Here is a 13184-nt window from a genome sequence, read left to right on the forward strand (position 1 = left end):
GTGAGAGTCATTGCCTCTGGAAGTTTACCGCATTCAGAGTCAGTGCCTGTGGAAGTGTACCCCATTCAGAGACAGTGCGAGTGGAAGTGCACCTCAGTGAGAGTCAGTCCCTGTGGAACTGGACCCGAGTGAGTGTCAGTGCCTGTAGGAGTGTACCCCAGTGAGAGTCAGTGCCTTTGGAAGTTTACCCCATTCGGAGTCAGTGCCAGTGGAAGTGTACCCCAGGGAGAGTCAGTGCCTGTGGAAGTTTACCCCATTCAGATTCAGTACCTGTAGAAGTTTACCACATTCAGATTCAGTGCCTGTCCAAGTTTACCCCATTCAGAGTCAGTGCCTGTGGAAGTTTACCCCATTCAGAGTCAGTGCCTGTGGAAGTTTACCCCATTCAGAGTCAGTGCCTGTGGAAGTGTACCCCATTCAGAGTCAGTGCATGTGGAAATGTACCCCAGTGAGAGTCTGTGCCTGTGGAAATGTACGCCAGTGAGAGTCAGTGCCTGTGAATATGTACCCCAGTGAGAGTCAGTGCCTGCAGAAGTGTACCCAAGTTAGGGTCAGTGCCTGTGGAAGTTTACCCCTTTCAGACTCAGTGCCTGTGGAAGTGTACCCCAGTGAGAGTCAGTGCCTGTGGTAGTTTACCCCATTCAGAGTCAGTGCCTGCGGAAGTGTGCCCCAGTGAGAGTCAGTGCCTGTGGAAATGTACCCCAGTGAGAGTCAGTGCCTGAAGAAGTGTACCCAAGTGAGAGTCAGTGCCTGTGGAAGTTTACACCATTCAGATTCAGTGCCTGTGGAAGTGTACCCCAGTGAGAGTCAGTGCCTGTGGTAGTTTACCCCATTCAGAGTCAGTGCCTGCGGAAGAGTGCTCCAGTGAGAGTCAGTGCCAGTGGAAATGTACCCCTGTGAGAGTCAGTGCCTGTAGAAGTGTACCCCAGTGAGATTCAGTGGCTGGGGAGCGGCTCTCCATTAGGAGTCACTGCCTATAGAAGTGTAACCCATTCAGAGTCAGTGCACGTGGAAAGGTACACCAGTGAGAGTCAGTGCCTGCAGAAGTACACCCAAGTGAGAGTCAGTGCCTGTAGAAGTGTACCCAAGTGAGAGTCAGTGCCTGAAGAAGTGATCCCAAGTGAGAGTCGGTGCCTGTGGAAGTTTACCCCATTCAGATTCAGTGCCTGTGGAAGTGTACCCCAGTGAGAGTCAGTGCCTGTGGAAGTGTCCCCCAGTGAGAGTCCATGCCTGTGGAAGTGTACCCCAGTGAGAGTCATTGCCTCTGGAAGTTTACCCCATTCAGAGTCAGTACCTGTGGATGTTTACAACATTCAGATTCAGTGCCTGTGGAAGTGTCCCCCATTCAGAGTCAGTGCCTGTGGAAGTGCACCCCAGTGAGAGTCAGTCCCTGTGGAACTGGACCCGAGTGAGTGTCAGTGCCTGTAGAAGTGTACCCCAGTGAGATTCAGTGGCTGGGAAGCGGCTCTCCATTATGAGTCACTGCCTATGGAAGTGTACCCCACTCAGAGTCAGTGCATGTCGAAATGTACCCCAGTGAGAGTCAGTGCCTGTGGAAATGTACGCCAGTGAGAGTCAGTGCCTGTAGAAGTGCACCCAAGTGAGAGTCAGTGCCTGTGGAAATGCACCCCAGTGAGAGTCAGTGCCTGTGAAAATGTACCCCAGTGAGAGTCAGTGCCTGCAGAAGTGTACCCAAGTGAGGGTCAGTGCCTGTGGAAGTTTACCCCTTTCAGACTCAGTGCCTGTAGGAGTTTACCCCATTCGGAGTCAGTGCCTATGGAAGTGTACACCAGTGAGAGTCAGTGCCTTTGGAAGTTTACCCCATTCGGAGTCAGTGCCAGTGGAAGTGTACCCCAGGGAGAGTCAGTGCCTGTGGAAGTTTACCCCATTCTGATTCAGTACCTGTAGAAGTTTACCACATTCAGATTCAGTGCCTGTCCAAGTTTACCCCATTCAGAGTCAGTGCCTGTGGAAGTTTACCCCATTCAGAGTCAGTGCCTGTGGAAGTTTACCCCATTCAGAGTCAGTGCCTGTGGAAGTGTACCCCATTCGGAGTCAGTGCCTATGGAAGTGTACACCAGTGAGAGTCAGTGCCTTTGGAAGTTTACCCCATTCGGAGTCAGTGCCAGTGGAAGTGTACCCCAGGGAGAGTCAGTGCCTGTGGAAGTTTACCCCATTCTGATTCAGTACCTGTAGAAGTTTACCACATTCAGATTCAGTGCCTGTCCAAGTTTACCCCATTCAGAGTCAGTGCCTGTGGAAGTTTACCCCATTCAGAGTCAGTGCCTGTGGAAGTTTACCCCATTCAGAGTCAGTGCCTGTGGAAGTGTACCCCATTCAGAGTCAGTGCATGTGGAAATGTACCCCAGTGAGAGTCTGTGCCTGTGGAAATGTACGCCAGTGAGAGTCAGTGCCTGTAGAAGTGTACCCAAGTGAGAGTCAGTGCCTGTGGAAATGCACCCCAGTGAGAGTCAGTGCCTGTGAAAATGTACCCCAGTGAGAGTCAGTGCCTGCAGAAGTGTACCCAAGTTATTGTCAGTGCCTGTGGAAGTTTACCCCTTTCAGACTCATTGCCTGTGGAAGTTTACCCCATTCAGATTCAGTACCTGTGGAAGTTTACCCCATTCAGAGTCAGTGCCTGTGGAAGTGTACCCCAGTGAGAGTCAGTGCCTGTGGAAGTCTACCCCTTTCAGACTCAGTGCCTGTGGAAGTTTACCCCATTCAGATTCAGTACCTGTGGAAGTTTACCCAATTCAGAGTCAGTGCCTATGGAAGTGTACACCAGTGAGAGTCAGTGCCTTTGGAAGTTTACCCCATTCGGAGTCAGTGCCAGTGGAAGTGTACCCCAGGGAGAGTCAGTGCCTGTGGAAGTTTACCCCATTCAGATTCAGTACCTGCAGAAGTTTACCACATTCAGATTCAGTGCCTGTGGAAGTTTACCCCATTCAGAGTCAGTGCCTGTGGAAGTGTACCCCAGTGAGAGTCAGTGCCTGTGGAAGTCTACCCCTTTCAGACTCAGTGCCTGTGGAAGTTTACCCCATTCAGATTCAGTACCTGTGGAAGTTTACCCAATTCAGAGTCAGTGCCTATGGAAGTGTACACCAGTGAGAGTCAGTGCCTTTGGAAGTTTACCCCATTCGGAGTCAGTGCCAGTGGAAGTGTACCCCAGGGAGAGTCAGTGCCTGTGGAAGTTTACCCCATTCAGATTCAGTACCTGCAGAAGTTTACCACATTCAGATTCAGTGCCTGTCGAAGTTTACCCCATTCAGAGTCAGTGCCTGTGGAAGTGCACCCCATTCAGAGTCAGTGCCAGTGGAAGTGTACCCCAGTGAGAGTCATTGCCTCTGGAAGTTTACCGCATTCAGAGTCAGTACGTGTGGATGTTTACGCCATTCAGCTTCAGTGCCTGTGGAAGTGTACCCCATTCAGAGTCAGTGCGAGTGGAAGTGCACCCCAGTGAGAGTCAGTCCCTGTGGAACTGGACCCGAGTGAGTGTCAGTGCCTGCAGGAGTGTACCCCAGTGAGATTCAGTGGCTGGGAAGCGGCTCTCCATTAGGAGTCACTGCCTATGGAAGTGTACCCCACTCAGAGTCAGTGCATGTGGAAATGTACCCCAGTGAGAGTCAGTGCCTGTGGAAATGTACGCCAGTGAGAGTCAGTGCCTGTGAAAATGTACCCCAGTGAGAGTCAGTGCCTGTGGAAATGTACAACAGTGAGAGTCAGTGCCTGTAGAAGTGTACCCAAGTGAGAGTCAGTGCCTGTGGAAATGTACCCCAGTGAGAGTCAGTGCCTGTGGAAATGTACGCCAGTGAGAGTCAGTGCCTGTAGAAGTGTACCCAAGTGAGAGTCAGTGCCTGTGGAAATGCACCCCAGTGAGAGTCAGTGCCTGTGAAAATGTACCCCAGTGAGAGTCAGTGCCTGCAGAAGTGTACCCAAGTGAGGGTCAGTGCCTGTGGAAGTTTACCCCTTTCAGACTCAGTGCCTGTGGAAGTTTACCCCATTCAGATTCAATACCTGTGGAAGTTTTCCCCGTTCAGAGTCAGTGCCTGTGGAAGTGTACCCCAGTGAGAGTCAGTGCCTGTGCAAGTTTACCCCTTTCAGACTCAGTGCCTGTGGAAGTTTACCCCATTCAGATTCAGTACCTGTGGAAGTTTACCCAATTCAGAGTCAGTGCCTATGGAAGTGTACACCAGTGAGAGTCAGTGCCTTTGGAAGTTTACCCCATTCGGAGTCAGTGCCTATGGAAGTGTACACCAGTGAGAGTCAGTGCCTTTGGAAGTTTACCCCATTCGGAGTCATTGCCAGTGAAAGTGTACCCCAGGGAGAGTCAGTGCCTGTGGAAGTTTACCCCATTCAGATTCAGTACCTGTAGAAGTTTACCACATTCAGATTCAGTGCCTGTCGAAGTTTACCCCATTCAGAGTCATTGCCTGTGGAAGTTTACCCCATTCAGAGTGATTGCCTGTGGAAGTGTACCCCAGTGAGAGTCAGTGCCTTTGGAAGTTTACCCCAGTGAGATTCAGTGCCTGTCGAAGTGTACCCAAGTGAGAGTCAGTGCCTGTGGAAGTTTACCCCATTCAGAGTCAGTGCCTTTGGAAGTTTCCCCCAGGAAGTGTCAGTGCCTATCGAAGTGTACCCCACTGAGAGTCATTGCCTGTGGATGATTACCCCATTTAGATTCAGTGCATGTGGAAGTGTAGCCCAATCAGAGTCAGTGCCTGTGGAGGTTTACCCCATTCCGAGTCAGTACCTGTGGAAGTGTACCTCAGAGAGAGTCAGTGCCAGTGGAAGTTTACCCCATTCAGATTCAGTGCCTGTGGAAGTGTACCCCATTCAGAGACAGTGCGAGTGGAAGTGCACCCCAGTGAGAGTCAGTCCCTGTGCAACTGGACCCGAGTGAGTGTCAGTGCCTGTAGGAGTGTACCCCAGTGAGATTCAGAGGCTGGGAAGAGGCTCTCCATTAGGAGTCACTGCCTATGGAAGTGTACCCAACTCAGAGTCAGTGCATGTGGAAATGTACCCCAGTGAGAGTCAGTGCCTGTGGAAATGTACGCCAGTGAGAGTCAGTGCCTGTAGAAGTGTACCCAAGTGAGAGTCAGTGCCAGTGGAAATGCACCCCAGTGAGAGTCAGTGCCTGTGAAAATGTACCCCAGTGAGAGTCAGTGCCTGCAGAAGTGTACCCAAGTGAGGGTCAGTGCCTGTGGAAGTTTACCCCTTTCAGACTCAGTGCCTGTGGAAGTTTACCCCATTCAGATTCAGTACCTGTGGAAGTTTACCCCATTCAGAGTCAGTGCCTGTGGAAGTGTACCCCAGTGAGAGTCAGTGCCTGTGGAAGTTTACCCCATTCGGAGTCAGTGCCTATGGAAGTGTACACCAGTGAGAGTCAGTGCCTTTGGAAGTTTACCCCATTCGGAGTCAGTGCCAGTGGAAGTGTACCCCAGGGAGAGTCAGTGCCTGTGGAAGTTTACCCCATTCAGATTCAGTACCTGTAGAAGTTTACCACATTCAGATTCAGTGCCTGTCGAAGTTTACCCCATTCAGAGTCAGTGCCTGTGGAAGTTTACCCATTTCAGAGTCAGTGCCTGTGGACGTTTACCCCATTCAGAGTCAGCGCCTGTGGAAGTGTACCCCATTCAGAGACAGTGCGAGTGGAAGTGCACCCCATTGAGAGTCAGTCCCTTTGGAACTGGACCCGAGTGAGTGTCAGTGCCTGTAGGAGTGTACCCCAGTGAGATTCATTGGCTGGGAAGCGGCTCTGCATTAGGAGTCACTGCCTATGGAAGTGTACCCCACTCAGAGTCAGTGCATGTGGAAATGTACCCCAGTGAGAGTCAGTGCCTGTGGAAATGTACGCCAGTGAGAGTCAGTGCCTGTAGAAGTGTACCCAAGTGAGAGTCAGTGCCTGTGGAAATGCACCCCAGTGAGAGTCAGTGCCTGTGAAAATGTACACCAGTGAGAGTCAGTGCCTGCAGAAGTGTACCCAAGTGAGGGTCAGTGCCTGTGGAAGTTTACCCCTTTGAGACTCATTGCCTGTGGAAGTTTACCCCATTCAGATTCAGTACCTGTGGAAGATTACCCCATTCAGAGTCAGTGCCTGTGGAAGTGTACCCCAGTGAGAGTCAGTGCCTGTGGAAGTTTACCCCATTCGGAGTCAGTGCCAGTGGAAGTGTACCCCAGGGAGAGTCAGTGCCTGTGGAAGTTTACCCCATTCAGATTCAGTGCCTGTCGAAGTTTACCCCATTCAGAGTCATTGCCTGTGGAAGTTTACCCCATTCAGAGTCAGTGCCTGTGGAAGTGTACCCCAATGAGAGTCAGTGCCTTTGGAAGTTTACCCCAGTGAGAGTCAGTGCCTGTCGAAGTGTACCCAAGTGAGAGTCAGTGCCTGTGGAAGTTTACCCCATTCAGAGTCAGTGCCTTTGGAAGTTTCCCCCAGGAAGTGTCAGTGCCTATCGAAGTGTACCCCACTGAGAGTCATTGCCTGTGGATGATTACCCCATTTAGATTCAGTGCATGTGGAAGTGTACCCCAATCAGAGTCAGTGCGTGTGGAGGTTTACCCCATTCCGAGTCAGTACCTGTGGAAGTGTACCTCAGAGAGAGTCAGTGCCTGTGGAAGTTTACCCCATTCAGATTCAGTGCCTGTGGAAGTGTACCCCAGTGAGAGTCAGTGCCTGTGGAAGTTTACCCCATTCGGAGTCAGTGCCTATGGAAGTGTACACCAGTGAGAGTCAGTGCCTTTGGAAGTTTACCCCATTCGGAGTCAGTGCCAGTGGAAGTGTACCCCAGGGAGAGTCAGTGCCTGTGGAAGTTTACCCCATTCAGATTCAGTACCTGTAGAAGTTTACCACATTCAGATTCAGTGCCTGTCGAAGTTTACCCCATTCAGAGTCAGTGCCTGTGGAAGTTTACCCATTTCAGAGTCAGTGCCTGTGGACGTTTACCCCATTCAGAGTCAGTGCCTGTGGAAGTGTACCCCATTCAGAGGCAGTGCGAGTGGAAGTGCCCCCCATTGAGAGTCAGTCCCTTTGGAACTGGACCCGAGTGAGTGTCAGTGCCTGTAGGAGTGTACCCCAGTGAGATTCAGTGGCTGGGAAGCGGCTCTGCATTAGGAGTCACTGCCTATGGAAGTGTACCCCACTCAGAGTCAGTGCATGTGGAAATGTACCCCAGTGAGAGTCAGTGCCTGTGGAAATGTACGCCAGTGAGAGTCAGTGCCTGTAGAAGTGTACCCAAGTGAGAGTCAGTGCCTGTGGAAATGCACCCCAGTGAGAGTCAGTGCCTGTGAAAATGTACCCCAGTGAGAGTCAGTGCCTGCAGAAGTGTACCCAAGTGAGGGTCAGTGCCTGTGGAAGTTTACCCCTTTGAGACTCATTGCCTGTGGAAGTTTACCCCATTCAGATTCAGTACCTGTGGAAGTTTACCCCATTCAGAGTCAGTGCCTGTGGAAGTGTACCCCAGTGAGAGTCAGTGCCTGTGGAAGTTTACCCCATTCGGAGTCAGTGCCAGTGGAAGTGTACCCCAGGGAGAGTCAGTGCCTGTGGAAGTTTACCCCATTCAGATTCAGTGCCTGTCGAAGTTTACTCCATTCAGAGTCATTGCCTGTGGAAGTTTACCCCATTCAGAGTCAGTGCCTGTGGAAGTGTACCCCAGTGAGAGTCAGTGCCTTTGGAAGTTTACCCCAGTGAGAGTCAGTGCCTGTCGAAGTGTACCCAAGTGAGAGTCAGTGCCTGTGGAAGTTTACCCCATTCAGAGTCAGTGCCTTTGGAAGTTTTCCCCAGGAAGTGTCAGTGCCTATCGAAGTGTACCCCACTGAGAGTCATTGCCTGTGGATGATTACCCCATTTAGATTCAGTGCATGTGGAAGTGTACCCCAATCAGTCAGTGCGTGTGGAGGTTTACCCCATTCCGAGTCAGTACCTGTGGAAGTGTACCTCAGAGAGAGTCAGTGCCTGTGGAAGTTTACCCCATTCAGATTCAGTGCCTGTGGAAGTGTACCCCATTCAGAGACAGTGCGAGTGGAAGTGCATCCCAGTGAGAGTCAGTCCCTGTGGAACTGGACCCGAGTGAGTGTCAGTGCCTGTAGGAGTGTACCCCAGTGAGATTCAGAGGCTGCGAAGCGGCACTCCATTAGGAGTCACTGCCTATGGAAGTGTACCCCACTCAGAGTCAGTGCATGTGGAAATGTACCCCAGTGAGAGTCAGTGCCTGTGGAAATGTACGCCAGTGAGAGTCAGTGCCTGTAGAAGTGCACCCAAGTGAGAGTCAGTGCCAGTGGAAATGCACCCCAGTGAGAGTCAGTGCCTGTGAAAATGTACCCCAGTGAGAGTCAGTGCCTGCAGAAGTGTACCCAAGTGAGGGTCAGTGCCTGTGGAAGTTTACCCCTTTCAGACTCAGTGCCTGTGGAAGTTTACCCCATTCAGATTCAGTACATGTGGAAGTTTACCCCATTCAGAGTCAGTGCCTGTGGAAGTGTACCCCAGTGAGAGTCAGTGCCTGTGGAAGTTTACCCCATTCGGAGTCAGTGCCTATGGAAGTGTACACCAGTGAGAGTCAGTGCCTTTGGAAGTTTACCCCATTCGGAGTCAGTGCCAGTGGAAGTGTACCCCAGGGAGAGTCAGTGCCTGTGGAAGTTTAAACCATTCAGATTCAGTACCTGTTGAAGTTTACCCCATTCAGAGTCAGTGCCTGTGGAAGTTTACCCCATTCAGAGTCAGTGCCTGTGGAAGTGTACCCCATTCAGAGACAGTGCGAGTGGAAGTGCACCCCACTGAGAGTCAGTCCCTTTGGAACTGGACCCGAGTGAGTGTCAGTGCCTGTAGGAGTGTACCCCAGTGAGATTCAGTGGCTGGGAAGAGGCTCTCCATTAGGATTCACTGCCTATGGAAGTGTACCCCACTCAGAGTCAGTGCATGTGGAAATGTACCCCAGTGAGAGTCAGTGCCTGTGGAAATGTACGCCAGTGAGAGAAAGTTCCTGTAGAAGTGTACCCAAGTGAGAGTCGGTGCCTGTGGAAATGCACCCCATTGAGAGTCAGTGCCTGTGAAAATGTACCCCAGTGAGAGTCAGTGCCTGCAGAAGTGTACCCAAGTGAGGGTCAGTGCCTGTGGAAGTTTACCCCTTTCAGACTCATTGCCTGTGGAAGTTTACCCCATTCAGATTCAGTACCTGTGGAAGTTTACCCCATTCAGAGTCAGTGCCTGTGGAAGTGTACCCCAGTGAGTGTCATTGCCTGTGGAAGTTTACCCCATTCAGATTCAGTACCTGTGGAAGTTTACCCCATTCGGAGTCAGTGCCTATGGAAGTGTACACCAGTGAGAGTCAGTGCCTTTGGAAGTTTACCCCATTCGGAGTCAGTGCCTATGGAAGTGTACACCAGTGAGAGTCAGTGCCTTTGGAAGTTTACCCCATTCGGAGTCAGTGCCAGTGGAAGTGTACCCCAGGGAGAGTCAGTGCCAGTGGAAGTTTACCCCATTCAGATTCAGTACCTGTAGAAGTTTACCCTATTCAGAGTCAGTGCCTGTGGAAGTGTACCCCAGGGAGAGTCAGTGCCTGTGGAAGTTTACCCCATTCAGATTCAGTACCTGTAGAAGTTTACCACATTCAGATTCAGTGCCTGTCGAGGTTTACCCTATTCAGAGTCAGTGCCAGTGGAAGTGTACCCCAGGGAGAGTCAGTGCCTGTGGAAGTTTACCCCATTCAGATTCAGTACCTGTAGAAGTTTACCACATTCAGATTCAGTGCCTGTCGAAGTTTACCCCATTCAGAGTCAGTGCCTGTGGAAGTGTACCCCAGTGAGAGTCATTGCCTCTGGAAGTGTACCCCAGTGAGAGTCAGTCCCTGTGGAACTGGACCCGAGTGAGTGTCAGTGCCTGTAGGAGTGTACCCCAGTGAGATTCAGTGGCTGGGAAGTGGCTCTCCATTAGGAGTCACTGCCTATGGAAGTGTACCCCACTCAGAGTCAGTGCATGTGGAAATGTACCCCAGTGAGAGTCAGTGCCTGTGGAAATGTACGCCAGTGAGAGTCAGTGCCTGTAAAAGTGTACCCAAGTGAGAGTCAGTGCCTGTGGAAATGCACCCCAGTGAGAGTCAGTGCCTGTGAAAATGTACCCCAGTGAGAGTCAGTGCCTGCAGAAGTGTACCCAAGTGAGGGTCAGTGCCTGTGGAAGTTTACCCCTTTCAGACTCAGTGCCTGTGGAAGTTTACCCCATTCAGATTCAGTACCTGTGGAAGTTTACCCCATTCAGAGTCAGTGCCTGTGGAAGTGTACCCCAGTGAGAGTCAGTGCCTGTGGAAGTTTACCCCTTTCAGACTCAGTGCCTGTGGAAGTTTACCCAATTCAGAGTCAGTGCCTATGGAAGTGTACACCAGTGAGAGTCAGTGCCTTTGGAAGTTTACCCCATTCGGAGTCAGTGCCAGTGGAAGTGTACCCCATTCAGATTCAGTACCTGTAGAAGTTTACCACATTCAGATTCAGTGCCTGTCGAAGTTTACCCCATTCAGAGTCATTGCCTGTGGAAGTTTACCCCATTCAGAGTCAGTGCCTGTGGAAGTGTACCCCAGTGAGAGTCAGTGCCTGTGGAAGTTTACCCCTTTCAGACTCAGTGCCTGTGGAAGTTTACCCCATTCAGATTCAGTACCTGTGGAAGTTTACCCAATTCAGAGTCAGTGCCTATGGAAGTGTACACCAGTGAGAGTCAGTGCCTTTGGAAGTTTACCCCATTCAGAGTCAGTGCCTGTGGAAGTGTACCCCAGTGAGAGTCAGTGCCTGTGGAAGTTTACCCCATTCGGAGTCAGTGCCTCTGGAAGTGTACCCCAGTGAGAGTCAGTGCCTGTGGAAGTTTACCGCATTCAGAGACAGTGCCTCTGGAAGTGTATCCCAGTGAGAGTGTGTGCCTGTGGAAGTGCACCATTGTGAGAGTCAATGCCTGTGGAAGTGTACCCCATTCGGAGTCAGTGGCAGTGGAAGTGTCCCCCTTTGAGAATCAGTGCCTGTGGGAGTGTACCCCAGTTAGTGTCATTGCCTCTGGAAGATTACCCCTTTCAGAGTCAGTACCTGTAGAATTTTATCCCATTCAGATTCAGAGCCTGTAGAAGTTAACCGCATTCAGAGTCAGTGCCTGTGGAAGTTTACCCCTTTCATAGTCAGTGCCTGTGGAAGTGTACCCCAGTGAGAGTCAGTGCCTGTGGAAGTTTAACCCATTCAGAGAGAGTGCCTGTGGAAATGTACCCCAGTGAAAGTCAGTGCCAGTGGAAGTTTAACCCATTCTGATTCAGTACCTGTAGAAGTTAACCCCATTCAGATTCAGTGCATGTCGAGGCGTACCCCAGTTAGAGTCAGTGCCTGTGGAAGTTTACGGCATTCAGAGTCAGTGCATGTGTAAATGTACCCCAGTGAGAGTCAGTGCCTGTGGAAGTTTACCCCATTCAGAGTCAGTGCCTCTAGAAGTTTAAACCATTCAGATTCAGTGCCTATAGAAGTGTACCCCACTCAGAGTCAGTGCATGTGTAAATGTACCCCAGTGAGAGTCAGTGCCTGTGGAAGTGTACCCCAGTGAGAGTCAGTGCCTGTGGAAATTTACCCCATTCAGAGTCAGTGCCTCTAGAAGTTTACACCATTCAGATTCAGTGCCTATAGAAGTGTACCCCACTCAGAGTCAGTGCATGTGGAAATGTACACCAGTGAGAGTCAGTGCCTGTGAAAATGTACTCCATGTGAGAGTCAGTGCCTGCAGAAGTGTACCCAAGTGAGAGTCAGTGACTGTGGAAATGTCCCCCAGTGAGAGTCAGTGCCAGTAGATATGTACCCAAGTGAGAGTCAGTGCCTGAAGAAGTGTACCCAAGTGAGAGTCAGTGCCTGTGGAAGTTTACCCCATTCAGATTCAGTGCCTGTGGAAGTGTACCCCAGTTGGAGTCAGTGCCTGTGGAAGTTTACCCCATTCAGAGTCAGTTACTGTGGAGGTGTGCCCCAGTGAGAGTCAGTGCCTGTGGAAGTTTACCTCATTCAGAGTCAGTGCCTGTGGAAGTGCAGCCAAGTTAGGGTCAGTGCCTATGGAACAAAAACAAGAAATGCTGGAATCACTCAGCAAGTCTGGCAGCATCTGTGGAAAGAGAAGCAGAGTTAACGTTTCGGGTCTGTGACCCTTCTTCGGAGCTGACAAATATTAGAGAAGTCACAGATTATAAACAAGTGAGGTGGGGGTGGGGCAAGAGATAACAAAGGAGAAGGTGCAGATTGGACCAGGCCACATAGCTGACCAAAAGTTCACGGAGAAAAGGCCAACAATATGTTAATGGTGTGTTGAAAGACAAAGCAATATTGTTTGCCTTTTCTCCTTGACCTTTTGGTCAGCTATGTGGCCTGGTCCAATCTGCACCTTCTCCTTTGTTATATCTTGCCCCAGCCCCACCTCACTTGTTTATAATCTGTGACTTTTCTAATATTTGTCAGTTCCGAAGAAGGGTCACAGACCCGAAACGTTAACTCTGCTTCTCTTTCCACAGATGCTGCCAGACCTGCTGAGTGATTCCAGCATTTCTTGCTTTTGTTTCAGATTTCCAGCATCCGCAGTATTTTGCTTTTATTTCAGTGCCTGTGGAAGTTTACCCCATTCAGAGTCAGTGCCTGTGGAAGTGTCCCCCAGTGAGAGTCAGTGCCTGTGGAAGTGTACCCCAGTTCGAGTCATTGCCTCTGGAAGTTTACCCCATTCAGAGTCAGCAAGTGTGGATGTTTACGCCATTCAGATTCAGTGCCTGTGGAAGTGTACCCCAGTGAGAGTCAGTGCCTGTGGATGTTTGCCCCATTCAGAGTCAGTGCCTGTGGAAGTGTCCCCCAGTGAGAGTCAGGGCCTGTGGAAGTTTACCCCTTTCAGAATCAGTGCCTGTGGAAGTGTCCCCCAGTGTGAGTCAGTGCCTGTGGAAGTTTACCCCATGCAGATTCAGTACCTTTAGAAGTTTACCCCATTCAGATTCAGTGTCTGTAGAAGATTACCCCTTTCAGAGTCACTGCCTGTGGAAGTTTACCCCATTCAGTGTCAGTACCTGTGGAAGTGTACCCCAGTGAGAGTCAGTGCCTGTGGAAGTTTACCCCAGTGAGAGTCAGAGCCTGTGGAAGTTTAACCCATTCAGAGTCAGTGCCTGTTGAAGTTTACCCCAGTGAGAGACAGTGCCTGTGGAAGTTTAACCCAT

The sequence above is a fragment of the Heterodontus francisci genome, chromosome 8, assembly GCF_036365525.1.
Source record: "Heterodontus francisci isolate sHetFra1 chromosome 8, sHetFra1.hap1, whole genome shotgun sequence".
Taxonomy (NCBI): domain Eukaryota; kingdom Metazoa; phylum Chordata; class Chondrichthyes; order Heterodontiformes; family Heterodontidae; genus Heterodontus; species Heterodontus francisci.